The sequence below is a fragment of the Triticum dicoccoides genome, chromosome 7A (assembly GCF_002162155.2).
Source record: "Triticum dicoccoides isolate Atlit2015 ecotype Zavitan chromosome 7A, WEW_v2.0, whole genome shotgun sequence".
NCBI lineage: Eukaryota > Viridiplantae > Streptophyta > Magnoliopsida > Poales > Poaceae > Triticum > Triticum dicoccoides.
The window spans coordinates 195,903,858-195,918,155 of record NC_041392.1 but is presented as its reverse complement, the minus strand read 5'-3'; positions in this window follow the sequence as shown (position 1 = coordinate 195,918,155).

Here is a 14,298-nt window from a genome sequence, read left to right as displayed (position 1 = left end):
GCGGTTTTAGCAAACCCGGCAAGACCATTGCCGTGGCAGCTCGCCCCATACCTACGGAGTGAGTCACCCTTGAGTCCACTGCCCCCATGGGGCAAGGATTCGAGAGACATCCCCGTGGTGGCTTGCAGATCTTTGTGAAGACATTCAAGATCAGATACACCCTTTAGAAGATGATGATCCCTGGCGGGATCCCAACCAAGGAGGACTACAAGGCCCCCGGCAAGAGCCTTGCCGGGGATGACAGCACGCGCCACGGCAAGACCCTTGCCGGGGCCCCGGCAAGGCCCTTGCCAAGAACACCCGTAGGGCCACCATCAGGCCCACGCCAGTCAAACCTCCACCGCCGTTCACATGCAGCTGCCGACCCAACCAGCTGGGCAGGCACCTGCGTGGCGGCATGCAGATCTTCGTGGAGACCCACCACTGCGCCACCTCGGGCACCGCGGGCGCCACTGGCCAGGGCGCGTGTCGACGTGAGAGGGAGCGGCGACGGACGAGACAGGGCTCTCCCCCGTCCCCGATAACGCAAGGACACCTAGGCAAGACGCATTAAATGTGCCTTGTCATGTAATGCGAGGGATAACCTCACATCATTGTACCCTTTTTTCCACCTCCTGTGTGCCACTATGGCAACCCCTTTCCTATAAAAGGAGGCCCGAGGCGACTAGGAGGAGGATTCGGCTTTTTGGAGCTCCTCACGCCCCATAGCTAGCTCAAGAACACAGATATACAATCCACCAAAGTAGGAGTAGGGTTTTACGCATCCCCGCGGCCCGAACATGGATAAACGAACCGTATGCTATCTATTTGATCCGCTCTTCTCATGACCCCGCACCCTGCAACCGTAGTAGGGATTCTTGTGATCCCATAGGTGTCGTTCCCATCGACATCTTTGGCGCGCCAGGTAGGGGGCGCAGTTGTGAGAATCGGCTTTAGCAGCTAGTTCGACGCTTCTTCATCGTCATGGTGCCCAAGAAGAAGACGACGGTGGCGGTTGGCCCGTCGGAAGCCGGACATCCTGTCCCGACGGGGGCGAGCAGCGGACCGGTCACAGAAAGGACCCGGGGCGCTGTTCGCGAACACCAACACCGTCCCAGCAGCCGGAGTTTGGGAGGCGGCGATGTTCGTGCGCCTGGTAACGGGCCGCACGCCGCCAAATCCAAAGACGGAGCTAGGCCCTCCGCGGGTGGCGCGGGGCCTTCCAAGGTTGCTACCACCCCGCCCGAAGGCAATGCGAGGGCCTCCAAGACTCCCACGCCAGCACCGGCGGCGCGCTCCTCTCAAGCGGCGCGCGACGAACGGCGTAATCACGCCGAAGACCCCGGGCGTCGCCGCGGGAAGAGCCCCGAGCACCACTCCCGGGAGGTAGAAGACCTCCCTTCTCGCTGAGGCGCTGGTGAAGACGGCATGCGACCACGGGGTCATGATAGAGCTCCTTCTAACATGGTCAGAAGTTGAACCGCGTCGCGATCCATGCAGGTTTCGCTGCCACCAACGCCAGCAGAAGCCCTGGCGCGCGTGCAGTTGCTCCTCAATTTTCCTCCCACTACGGGGAAACTCGACAAATGGAGAGCCACTATCCGAAGCCTTCTTGCGGTGGCCAACAAAGACGAACATAGTCCGGTGGAGCCCCCGGGTCGACGCTCCGACGGAGTCCCACACACCAGTGGCAGGAAAGTCGGCGGCGCCGCGACCATGGCGCACTCGCCTCCTCCTTGCCCGGTACCATGGACGCCAGCCCGTCGCTACGTTACGGGCGACGAAATCTCCATAGCGTCGTCCGACCCGCGAACCCACTCTGACCAGCGCCAAGTCCTTCGGGAATGAGAACATGAAGACGCTCGAACCACTATCGAGCGCCGGCGCGGAGCGCGCCACCAGTCAGACAGGCATGCAGGGCCTGCTATCACTAGTAGAAAAAGGGTCAAACGTGAAGCACATTAGTGCCAGTTTGTATTTGAGCCGGTACTAATGGTACCATTAGTGCCGATTCGAACGGATTTGCATTAATGCCGGTTCGTGTTGAACCTTTAGTACCGGTTCGTGGCACGAACCGGTACTAAAGGGGTGGTGGCAGGCTGGCGTCAGGCCGGGGCCCCACGATCACCTTTAGTACCGGTTCGTGCCATGAACCGGTACTAAAGGGGTCTGACCTATAGTACCGGTTGGAGACACAAACCGGCACTATAGGGCAACTTTCAAACTTGAAAAAATCATAACTAAATCATCCTAATTCAGAAAAATACATATAATATATCAAAATTTGCAGAACAAAAAGATTGATCCGCGTTTTCTGTTTTCCGTTTTCATATAATGTAATATATCAAAATACATATAATATATCAAAAATCATACCAGTTTTCCGTTTCGACAATTTTTTAAAATCACAAAATTCCAAAGGGAAAATAGAGTTTTGGGGCGTTTTAGACGTTTTTTTTGGACGTTTTTAGCGTTTAGTGCTAGGGTTTAGATTTCAGCGTTTAGGGTTAGGTTTTATGGTCTAAACCCTTTGTTTTTACTGTTTAGCATAGAGTTTCCGACGTTTTAAGTCCCGGGTTTAGGGTTTGGGACAATTTTTGAAATGACAAATTGTAAAAGGAAAAAAAGATATGCTCTAATTTATGTTTTTTTGAATTTTGGTTAAATCTTGTCAAACCGGTCCAAACAACTGATTCAAGAAATATAGTGTTACTAAATAATTACGCAATAATATTAGTGTTACTAAATAAGTATCTCAGTTTTTTTGAATTTTGTTCAAATCTGGTCAAACTGTGGTCAAACTATGATCAAACTATGGTCAAACTACTTATTCAAGAAATATTAGTGTTACTACATAATTATTCAAGAATATTAGTGTTACTAAATAATTATTTCAATTTTTTGAATTTTGGTCAAATCTGGTCAAACTATGGTCAAACTTATTCAAGATATATTAGCGTTACTAAATAATTACTGTTTTTTTAGAATAATAGTTTCAAACTCAAACGGTGAAATGTGTGACTTCATGCTCAAGCTAAACTCCTGAGGCTTAATAGGATTGACATCTTACTATTGTCAGGAAAACAACAAGTGCAGACTCGGAAACGAAGGAGAATAGAACCTGAAAGTTAAGCGTGCTCGGGCTGGAGTAGTGAGAGGGATGGGTGACCAAAATTTTCAAAAAAAAAATTCAAAAAAAACCTTTAGTACCGGTTGGTAACACCAACCGGTTCTAAAGGTCCCCCGTACCAGGGCGCGAGCTCACGCCACATGGTGGCACTTTAGTGCCGGTTCGTGTTGAACCGGTACTAAAGGGGGGGGCCTTTAGTGCCGAAACTTTAGTGCCGGTTCCATAACCGGCACTAAAGGCCCTTACAAACCGGTACTAATGGTCCGTTTTCTACTAGTGTATGATCCACCCGGCACCGGAGAGCCCTGGAGGCCTACCTTACGAGGTAGGCTGTCCGGCTTTTACCCGTGAGTTGCGGCAGTTCCACTGGCCAACTCACCGCACCTTCAAACCTGACGTGGGCGAAAAGTACAGCGGAAAGACACATCCGTCCGAGTTCCTCAGCATCTACACCATTGCGATGCAAGCTGCCGGGGCCCGCGACGATAAGATGCTTGCGAATTACTTTCCATTGGCTCTTAAACCCAACACCATGTCATGGTTGATGCACTTGCCGGTAGACTCTATTTCCTCCTGGTCGGATTTGTGCCATGAGTTTGTGGGCGCCTTTACTAGAGGCCACCAAGCCCATGGCCAAGCGAGCGACCTGCACGTCATTCCTCAGAAGGGAGGCGAGAGTCTCCGCAAGTATATACAGAGGTTCAGCGGGATACAATACAATATCCCTGATGTTCACCCTGCCGCCATCATCAGCGCATTCCATCAGAACGTGCATAACCGCAAGATGCGTGAAGAGCTGGCAATGAACAAGGTGAAAGATGTAGCAGAACTCTATGTTCTTGCTGACAGATGTGCCCGGGCTGAAGAGGGAAGGAAGTACCCCGGCGAAGACGCCGGCATGGAAACCGACTCCTCAGATGAAGATACTGCCGCCCCGGCGAAGAAGGGCCGGCGGTGCAACAGGAAGCGCAAAGGTAAAGTCGTGCTTGTGATAGAGGGATCTGGTGACACCGGCTCCACCAAGAAAACCAAGGCAGATGACCCCGACAAGGAAATTGCCGGATGTGTCGCCTGCTGGGCCTTGGCGGTTGCCGAGAAGCCAGGAAACTCCGACAAGCGATACTGCAAGATCCATCGCACCAAAGGTCATGCTCTCCAAGACTGCCGATAGGTTGAGCTCCTCGTTGAGAAGTAGAGGGCTGAATATGAGAGGCGGGACAAGGAGTGTTGGGTTTCGTAGTAATTTCAAAAAATTTCCTACGCGCACACAGGATCATGTGATGCATAGCAACGAGAGGAGAGTGTTGTCTATGTACCCAACGCAGACTGACTGCGGAAGCGATGACACGACGTAGAGGAAGTAGTCGTACGTCTTCACGATCCAACCGATCAAGCACCGAAACTACGGCACCTCCGAGTTCGAGCACACGTTCAGCTCGATGACGATCCCCGGACTCCGATCCAGCAAAGTGTCGGGGAAGAGTTTCGTCAGCACGACGGCGTGGTGACGATCTTGATGAACTACAGCAGCAGGGCTTCGCCTAAACTCCGCTACAGTATTATCGAGGAATATGGTGGCAGGGGGCACCGCACACGGCTAAGGAATCGATCACGTGGATCAACTTGTGTCAACTTGTGTGTTTAGAGGTGCCTCTGCCTCCGTATATAAAGGAGCCAAGGGGGGAGGGTGCGCCGGCCAAGAGGGAGAGGCGCAGGAGGAGTCCTACTCCTACCGGGAGTAGGACTCCCCCCCCCCAATCCTATTCCAACTAGGATTCCCAAGGGGGAAAGAGGGAGAGGGGTGGCCGGCCACCTCTCCTAGTCCTAATAGGACTAGGGGAAGGGGGGAGGTGCGCAGCCCCCTTGGGCTGCCCCTTTCTCCTTTCCACTAAGGCCCATGATGGCCCATATGGCTCCCGGGGGGTTCCGGTAACCTCCCGGTAACCCGGTAAAATCCCGATTTCACCCGGAACACTTCCGATGTCCAAACATAGACTTCCAATATATCAATCTTTATGTCTCGACCATTTCGAGACTCCTCGTCATGTCCGTGATCACATCCGGGACTCCGAACAACCTTCGGTACATCAAAATGCATAAACTCATAATATAACTATCATCGTAACCTTAAGCGTGCGGACCCTACGAGTTCGAGAACAATGTAGACATGACCGAGACACGTCTCTGGTCAATAACCAATAGCGGGACCTGGATGCCCATATTGGCTCCTACATATTCTACGAAGATCTTTATCGGTCAGACCGCATAACAACATACGTTGTTCCCTTTGTCATCGGTATGTTACTTGCCCGAGATTCGATCGTCGGTATCCAATACCTAGTTCAATCTCGTTACCGGCAAGTCTCTTTACTCGTTCCGTAATACATCATCTCACAACTAACATATTAGTTGTAATGCTTGCAAGGCTTATGTGATGTGTATTACCGAGAGGGCCCAGAGATACCTCTCCGACAATCGGAGTGACAAATCCTAATCTCGAAATACGCCAACCCAACATCGACCATTGGAGACACATGTAGTACTCCTTTATAATCACCCAGTTACGTTGTGACGTTTGGTAGTACCCAAAGTGTTCCTCCGGTAAACGGGAGTTGCATAATCTCATAGTCATAGGAACATGTATAAGTCATGAAGAAAGCAATAGCAACATACTAAACGATCGGGTGCTAAGCTTAATGGAATGGGTCATGTCAATCAGATCATTCTACTAATGATGTGACCTCGTTAATCAAATAACAACTCATTGTTCATGGTTAGGAAACATAACCATCTTTGATTAACGAGCTAGTCAAGTAGAGCATACTAGTGACACTCTGTTTGTCTATGTATTCACACATGTATTATGTTTCCGGTAAATACAATTCTAGCATGAATAATAAACATTTATCATGATTATAAGGAAATAAATAATAACTTTATTATTGCCTCTAGGGCATATTTCCTTCAGTCTCCCACTTGCACTAGAGTCAATAATCTAGATTACACTGTAATGAATCTAACACCCATGGAGCTTTGGTGCTGATCATGTTTTGCTCGTGGAAGAGGCTTAGTCAACGGGTCTGCAACATTCAGATCCGTATGTATCTTGCAAATCTCTATGTCTCCCACCTGGACTAGATCCCGGATGGAGTTGAAGCGTCTCTTGATGTGTTTGGTCCTTTTGTGAAATCTGGATTCCTTTGCCAAGGCAATTGCACCAGTATTGTCACAAAAGATTTTCATTGGACCTGATGCATTAGGTATGACACCTAGATCGGATATGAACTCCTTCATCCAGACTCCTTCATTTGCTGCTTCCGAAGCAGCTATGTATGTAGATCCCGCTACGACGCTTTGTTTAGAACTGCACCAACTGACAGCTCCACCGTTTAATGTAAACACGTATCCGGTTTGCGATTTAGAATCGTCCGGATCAGTGTCAAAGCTTGCATCAACGTAACCTTTTACGATGAGCTCTTTGTCACTTCCATATACGAGAAACATATCCTTAGTCCTTTTCAGGTATTTCAGGATGTTCTTGACCGCTATCCAGTGATCCATTCCTGGATTACTTTGGTACCTCCCTGCTAAACTTATAGCAAGGCACACATCAGGTCTGGTACACAGCATTGCATACATGATAGAGCCTATGGCTGATGCATAGGGAACATCTTTCATATTCTCTCTATCTTCTGCAGTGGTCGGGCATTGAGTCTTACTCAATTTCACACCTTGTAACACAGGCAAGAACCCTTTCTTCGCTTGATCCATTTTGAACTTCTTCAAAATTTTGTCAAGGTATGTGCTTTGTGAAAGTCCAATTAAGCGTCTTGATCTATCTCTATAGATCTTAATGCCTAATATGTAAGCGGCTTCACCGAGGTCTTTCATTGAAAAACTTTTATTCAAGTATCCCTTTATGCTATCCAGAATTTCTATATCATTTCCAATCAGTAATATGTCATCCACATATAATATCAGAAATGCTACAGAGCTCCCACTCACTTTCTTGTAAATACAGGCTTCTCCGAAAGTCTGTATAAAACCAAATGCTTTAATCACACTATCAAAACGTTTATTCCAACTCCGAGAGGCTTGCACCAGTCCATAAATGGATCGCTGGAGCTTGCACACTTTGTTAGCTCCCTTTGGATCGACAAAACCTTCTGGTTGCATCATATACAACTCTTCTTCCAGAAATCCATTCAGGAATGCAGTTTTGACATTCATTTGCCAAATTTCATAATCATAAAATGCGGCAATTGCTAACATGATTCGGACGGACTTAAGCATCGCTACGGGTGAGAAGGTCTCATCGTAGTCAATTCCTTGAACTTGCCGAAAACCTTTTGCGACAAGTCGAGCTTTGTAGACAGTAACATTACCATCAGCGTCAGTCTTCTTCTTAAAAATCCATTTATTCTCAATTGCTTGCCGATCATCGGGCAAGTCAACCAAAGTCCATACTTTGTTCTCATACATGGATCCCATCTCAGATTTCATGGCTTCAAGCCACTTTACGGAATCTGGGCTCACCATCGCTTCTTCATAGTTCGTAGGTTCATCATGATCTAGTAGCATGACCTCCAGAACAGGATTACCGTACCACTCTCGTGCGGATCTTACTCTGGTTGATCTACGCGGTTCAGTAGTATCTTGATCTGAAGTTTCATGATCATTATCATTGGCTTCCTCACTAACTGGTGTAGGTGTCACTAAAACAGTTTTCTGTGATGAACTACTTTCCAGTAAGGGAGCAGGTACAGTTACCTCGTCAAGTTCTACTTTCCTCCCACTCACTTCTTTCGAGAGAAACTCCTTCTCTAGAAATGATCCATTCTTAGCAACGAATGTTTTGCCTTCGGATCTGTGATAGAAGGTGTACCCAACAGTTTCCTTTGGGTATCCTATGAAGACACATTTCTCCGATTTGGGTTCGAGCTTATTAGGTTGAAGCTTTTTCACATAAGCATTGCAGCCCCAAACTTTAAGAAACGACAACTTTGGTTTCTTGCCAAACCACAGTTCATAAGGCGTCGTCTCAACGGATTTTGATGGTGCCCTATTTAACGTGAATGCGGCCGTCTCTAAAGCATATCCCCAAAATGATAGCGGTAAATCAGTAAGAGACATCATAGATCGCACCATATCTAGTAAAGTATGATTACGACGTTCGGACACACCATTACGCTGTGGTGTTTCCGGGTGGCGTGAGTTGCGAAACTATTCCACAGTTTTTCAAATGTACACCAAACTCATAACTCAAATATTCTCCTCCACGATCAGATCGTAGAAACTTTATTTTCTTGTTACGATGATTTTCAACTTCACTCTGAAATTCTTTGAACTTTTCAAATGTTTCAGACTTATGTTTCATTAAGTAAATATACCCATATCTGCTTAAATCATCTGTGAAGGTGAGAAAATAACGATATCCGCCACGAGCCTCAATATTCATCGGGCCACATACATCGGTATGTATGATTTCCAACAAATCTGTTGCTCTCTCCATAGTACCGGAGAACGGTGTTTTAGTCATCTTGCCCATGAGGCACGGTTCGCAAGTACCAAGTGATTCATAATCAAGTGGTTCCAAAAGTCCATCGGTATGGAGTTTCTTCATGCGCTTTATACCGATATGACCTAAACGACAGTGCCACCAATAAGTTGCACTTTCATTATCAACTCTGCATCTTTTGGCTTCAACATTATGAATATGTGTATTACTACTATCGAGATTCAATAAAAATAGACCACTCTTCAAGGGTGCATGACCATAAAAGATATTACTCATATAAATAGAACAACCATTATTCTCTGATTTAAATGAATAACCGTCTCGCATTAAACAAGATCCAGATATAATGTTCATGCTCAACGCTGGCACCAAATAACAATTACTTAGGTCTAATATTAATCCCGAAGGTAGATGTAGAGGTAGCGTGCCGACTGTGATCACATCGACTTTGGAACCGTTTCCCACGCGCATCGTCACCTCGTCCTTTGCTAGTGCCCGCTTATTCTGTAGTCCCTGTTTCGAGTTGCAAATATTAGCAACAGAACCAGTATCAAATACCCAGGTGCTACTGCGAGCTCTAGTAAGGTACACATCAATAACATGTATATCACATATACCTTTGTTCACCTTGCCATCCTTCTTATCCGCCAAATACTTGGGGCAGTTCCGCTTCCAGTGACCAGTCTGCTTGCAGTAGAAGCACTCAGTTTCAGGCTTAGGTCCAGACTTGGGTTTCTTCTCTTGAGCAGCAACTTGCTTGCCGTTCTTCTTGAAGTTCCCCTTTTTCTTCCCTTTGCCCTTTTTCTTGAAACTAGTGGTCTTGTTAACCATCAACACTTGATGCTCCTTCTTGATTTCTACCTCCGCAGCTTTCAGCATTGCGAAGAGCTCGGGAATAGTCTTATTCATCCCTTGCATATTATAGTTCATTACGAAGCTCTTGTAGCTTGGTGGCAGTGATTGGAGAATTCTGTCGATGACGCAATCATCCGGAAGATTAACTCCCAATTGAATCAAGTGATTATTATACCCAGACATTTTGAGTATATGCTCACTGACAGAACTGTTCTCCTCCATCTTGCAGCTATAGAACTTATTGGAGACTTCATATCTCTCAATCCGGGCATTTGCTTGAAATATTAACTTCAACTCCTGGAACATCTCATATGCTCCATGACGTTCAAAACGTCGTTGAAGTCCCGATTCTAAGCCGTAAAGCATGGCACACTGAACTATTGAGTAGTCATCAGCTTTGCTCTGCCAGACGTTCATAACATCTGGCGTTGCTCCAGCAGCAGGCCTGGCACCCAGCGGTGCTTCCAGGACGTAATTCTTCTGTGCAGCAATGAGGATAATCCTCAAGTTACGGACCCAGTCCGTGTAATTGCTACCATCATCTTTCAACTTTGCTTTCTCAAGGAACGCATTAAAATTTAACGGAACAACAGCACGAGCCATCTATCTACAATCAACATAAACAAGCAAGATACTATCTGGGACTAAGTTCATGATAAATTTTAAGTTCAATTAATCATATTATTAAAGAACTCCCACTTAGATAGACATCCCTCTAATCCTCTAAGTGATCACGTGATCCAAATCAACTAAACCATGTCCGATCATCACGTGAGATGGAGTAGTTTCATCGGTGAACATCATTATGTTGATCATATCTACTATATGATTCACGCTCGACCTTTCGGTCTCCGTGTTCCGAGGCCATATCTGCATATGCTAGGCTCGTCAAGTTTAACCTGAGTATTCTGCGTGTGCAACTGTTTTGCACCCGTTGTATTTGAACGTAGAGCCTATCACACCCGATCATCACGTGGTGTCTCAGCACGAAGAACTTTCGCAACGGTGCATACTCAGGGAGAACACTTCTTGATAATTTAGTGAGAGATCATCTTATAATGCTACCGTCAATCAAAGCAAGATAAGATGCATAAAAAGATAAACATCACATGCAATCAATATAAGTGATATGATATGGCCATCATCTTCTTGTGCTTGTGATCTCCATCTCCGAAGCACCGTCATGATCACCATCGTCACCGGCGCGACACCTTGATCTCCATCGTAGCATCGTTGTCGTCTCGCCAATCTTATGCTTTCACGACTATCACTACCGTTTAGTAATAAAGTTAAGCATTAGATCGCGATTGCATTGCATACAATAAAGTGACAACCATATGGCTCCTGCCAGTTGCCGATAACTTGGTTACAAAACATGATCATCTCATACAATAAAATTCAGCATCATGCCTTGACCATATCACATCACAACATGCCCTGCAAAAACAAGTTAGACGTCCTCTACTTTGTTGTTGCATGTTTTACGTGGCTGCTACGGGCTTAAGTAAGAACCAATCTCACCTACGCATCAAAACCACAACGATAGTTTGTCAAATAGACTCCGTTTTAACCTTCGCAAGGACCGGGCGTAGCCATACTTGGTTCAACTAAAGTTGGAGAGACAGTCGCCCGCAAGCCATCTCTGTGCAAAGCACGTCGAGGGAACCGGTCTCGCGTAAGCGTACGCGTAAGGTTGGTCTGGGTCGTCTCGTCCAACAATACCGCCGAACCAAAATATGACATGCTGGTAGGCAGTATGACTTGTATCGTCCACAACTCACTTGTGTTCTACTCGTGCATATAACATCAACATCAATAACCTAGGCTCTGATACCACTGTTGGGTTTCGTAGTAATTTCAAAAAATTTCCTACGCGCACACAGGATCATGTGATGCATAGCAACGAGAGGAGAGTGTTGTCTACGTACCCAACGCAGACTGACTGCGGAAGCGATGACACGACATAGAGGAAGTAGTCGTACGTCTTCACGATCCAACCGATCAAGCACCGAAACTACGGCACCTCCGAGTTCGAGCACACGTTCAGCTCGATGACGATCCCCGGACTCCGATCCAGCAAAGTGTCGGGGAAGAGTTTCGTCAGCACGACGGCGTGGTGACGATCTTGATGAACTACAGCAGCAGGGCTTCGCCTAAACTCCGCTACAGTATTATCGAGGAATATGGTGGCAGGGGGCACCGCACACGGCTAAGGAATCGATCACGTGGATCAACTTGTGTCAACTTGTGTGTTTAGAGGTGCCTCTGCCTCCGTATATAAAGGAGCCAAGGGGGGAGGGTGTGCCGGCCAAGAGGGAGAGGCGCAGGAGGAGTCCTACTCCTACCGGGAGTAGGACTCCCCCCCCAATCCTATTCCAACTAGGATTCCCAAGGGGGAAAGAGGGAGAGGGGTGGCCGGCCACCTCTCCTAGTCCTAATAGGACTAGGGGAAGGGGGGAGGCGCGCAGCCCCCTTGGGCTGCCCCTTTCTCCTTTCCACTAAGGCCCATGATGGCCCATATGGCTCCCGGGGGGTTCCGGTAACCTCCCGGTAACCCGGTAAAATCCCGATTTCACCCGGAACACTTCCGATGTCCAAACATAGACTTCCAATATATCAATCTTTATGTCTCGACCATTTCGAGACTCCTCGTCATGTCCGTGATCACATCCGGGACTCCGAACAACCTTCGGTACATCAAAATGCATAAACTCATAATATAACTGTCATCGTAACCTTAAGCGTGCGGACCCTACGGGTTCGAGAACAATGTAGACATGACCGAGACACGTCTCTGGTCAATAACCAATAGCGGGACCTGGATGCCCATATTGGCTCCTACATATTCTACGAAGATCTTTATCGGTCAGACCGCATAACAACATACGTTGTTCCCTTTGTCATCGGTATGTTACTTGCCCGAGCTTCGATCGTCGGTATCCAATACCTAGTTCAATCTCGTTACCGGCAAGTCTCTTTACTCGTTCCGTAATACATCATCTCACAACTAACATATTAGTTGTAATGCTTGCAAGGCTTATGTGATGTGTATTACCGAGAGGGCCCAGAGATACCTCTCCGACAATCGGAGTGACAAATCCTAATCTCGAAATACGCCAACCCAACATCGACCATTGGAGACACCTGTAGTACTCCTTTATAATCACCCAGTTACGTTGTGACGTTTGGTAGTACCCAAAGTGTTCCTCCGGTAAACGGGAGTTGCATAATCTCATAGTCATAGGAACATGTATAAGTCATGAAGAAAGCAATAGCAACATACTAAACGATCGGGTGCTAAGCTTAATGGAATGGGTCATGTCAATCAGATCATTCTACTAATGATGTGACCTCGTTAATCAAATAACAACTCATTGTTCATGGTTAGGAAACATAACCATCTTTGATTAACGAGCTAGTCAAGTAGAGGCATACTAGTGACACTCTGTTTGTCTATGTATTCACACATGTATTATGTTTCCGGTAAATACAATTCTAGCATGAATAATAAACATTTATCATGATTATAAGGAAATAAATAATAACTTTATTATTGCCTCTAGGGCATATTTCCTTCAAGGAGAAGGGCCAAGACGGTTCTGAGGGGTCCAGCAAGAAGCGTGACGGCCAGGCGGGCCGTCGCGGCAAGGATAAACAATAGGAGAGGCCCGCCCGGGGCCGCAACAAAAAGCCAGAAGACAACGATCACGAAGAGGACGACGAATCCGGTGACCAAGAGTTTTAGAAAGCTACACAGGCCATGTGCGTCGACGGCGGCGCCTCGCTGCATACTTTTCACCGCCAGCTTAAACAGTGGGCGCGAGAGATTACAGCGGCAGAGCCGTCGTTTGATGCCCAAAGGCCGCTGAAGTGGTCCAGCACACCTATCATTTTTGACACTGAGGATCACCTTGATCGCACTACTGCGATCAGGTGCTTGCCATTGTTGGTTTCACCAACAATACGCAACCTCAAGGTGACAAAGATGCTAGTCGATGGCGGGGCCATTCTGAACTTGATCTTGCCTGTCGTGCTCGAGAAACTGCAGATTCCTAATGGAGACCTCGAAGAGTCGGGCACGTTTCAGGGGGTCAACCCAGGAAGAAGCCATCCTAAGGGAAAGGTCACACTGCCCGTGACTTTTGGAAGCAATCTAAACTACAAGACAGAGAGGATCGTGTTTGATGTTGCCAAGATCCCCTTGCCTTACAACGGGATCCTTGGCCGCCCAGCGCTGGCCAAGTTCATGGCGGCGTCACACTATGCCTACAACACCCTGAAGATGCCAGGACCTGTGACGACCATCACCATCCCCTCCGATAAGAAAGATGCGCTGATTTGCGCTGACCAACTATACCAGCAAGCAGTTGCAGCAGCTGCCGCCACTAGGGCACTTGCTCCTGCCGCTGGGGCCCTAGGAGGGAAGAAGAAGAAGACCGGTGAGACCTCGGACACCCACTCCGGCAAGCGCACCTCTTCGGAGTGTAGTGCTCACGTTGAGGACGTGCCAGAGAGCTCCACCGGCGGAAACAAGAAGCCCAGGGCCATACCGCCGGGAACCAAGAAGGTTTCTGTCAATGAGGACCGCACGGGAGGGGCTTTCACCATAAGTTCCACCCTTGATGACAAATAGGAAGACGCGCTCGTCCCCTTCTTGCGAGCGAATGTCGATGTGTTTGCATGGCAACCTTCCGACATCCCCGACATTCCCAGGGAGGTGATTGAGCACCACCTTGCTGTCTGTCCTCATGCGTGGCCCGTCAAGTAGAAGGTCAGAAAGCAAGCTTTGGAATGACAAGAGTTCATCACAGAGGAG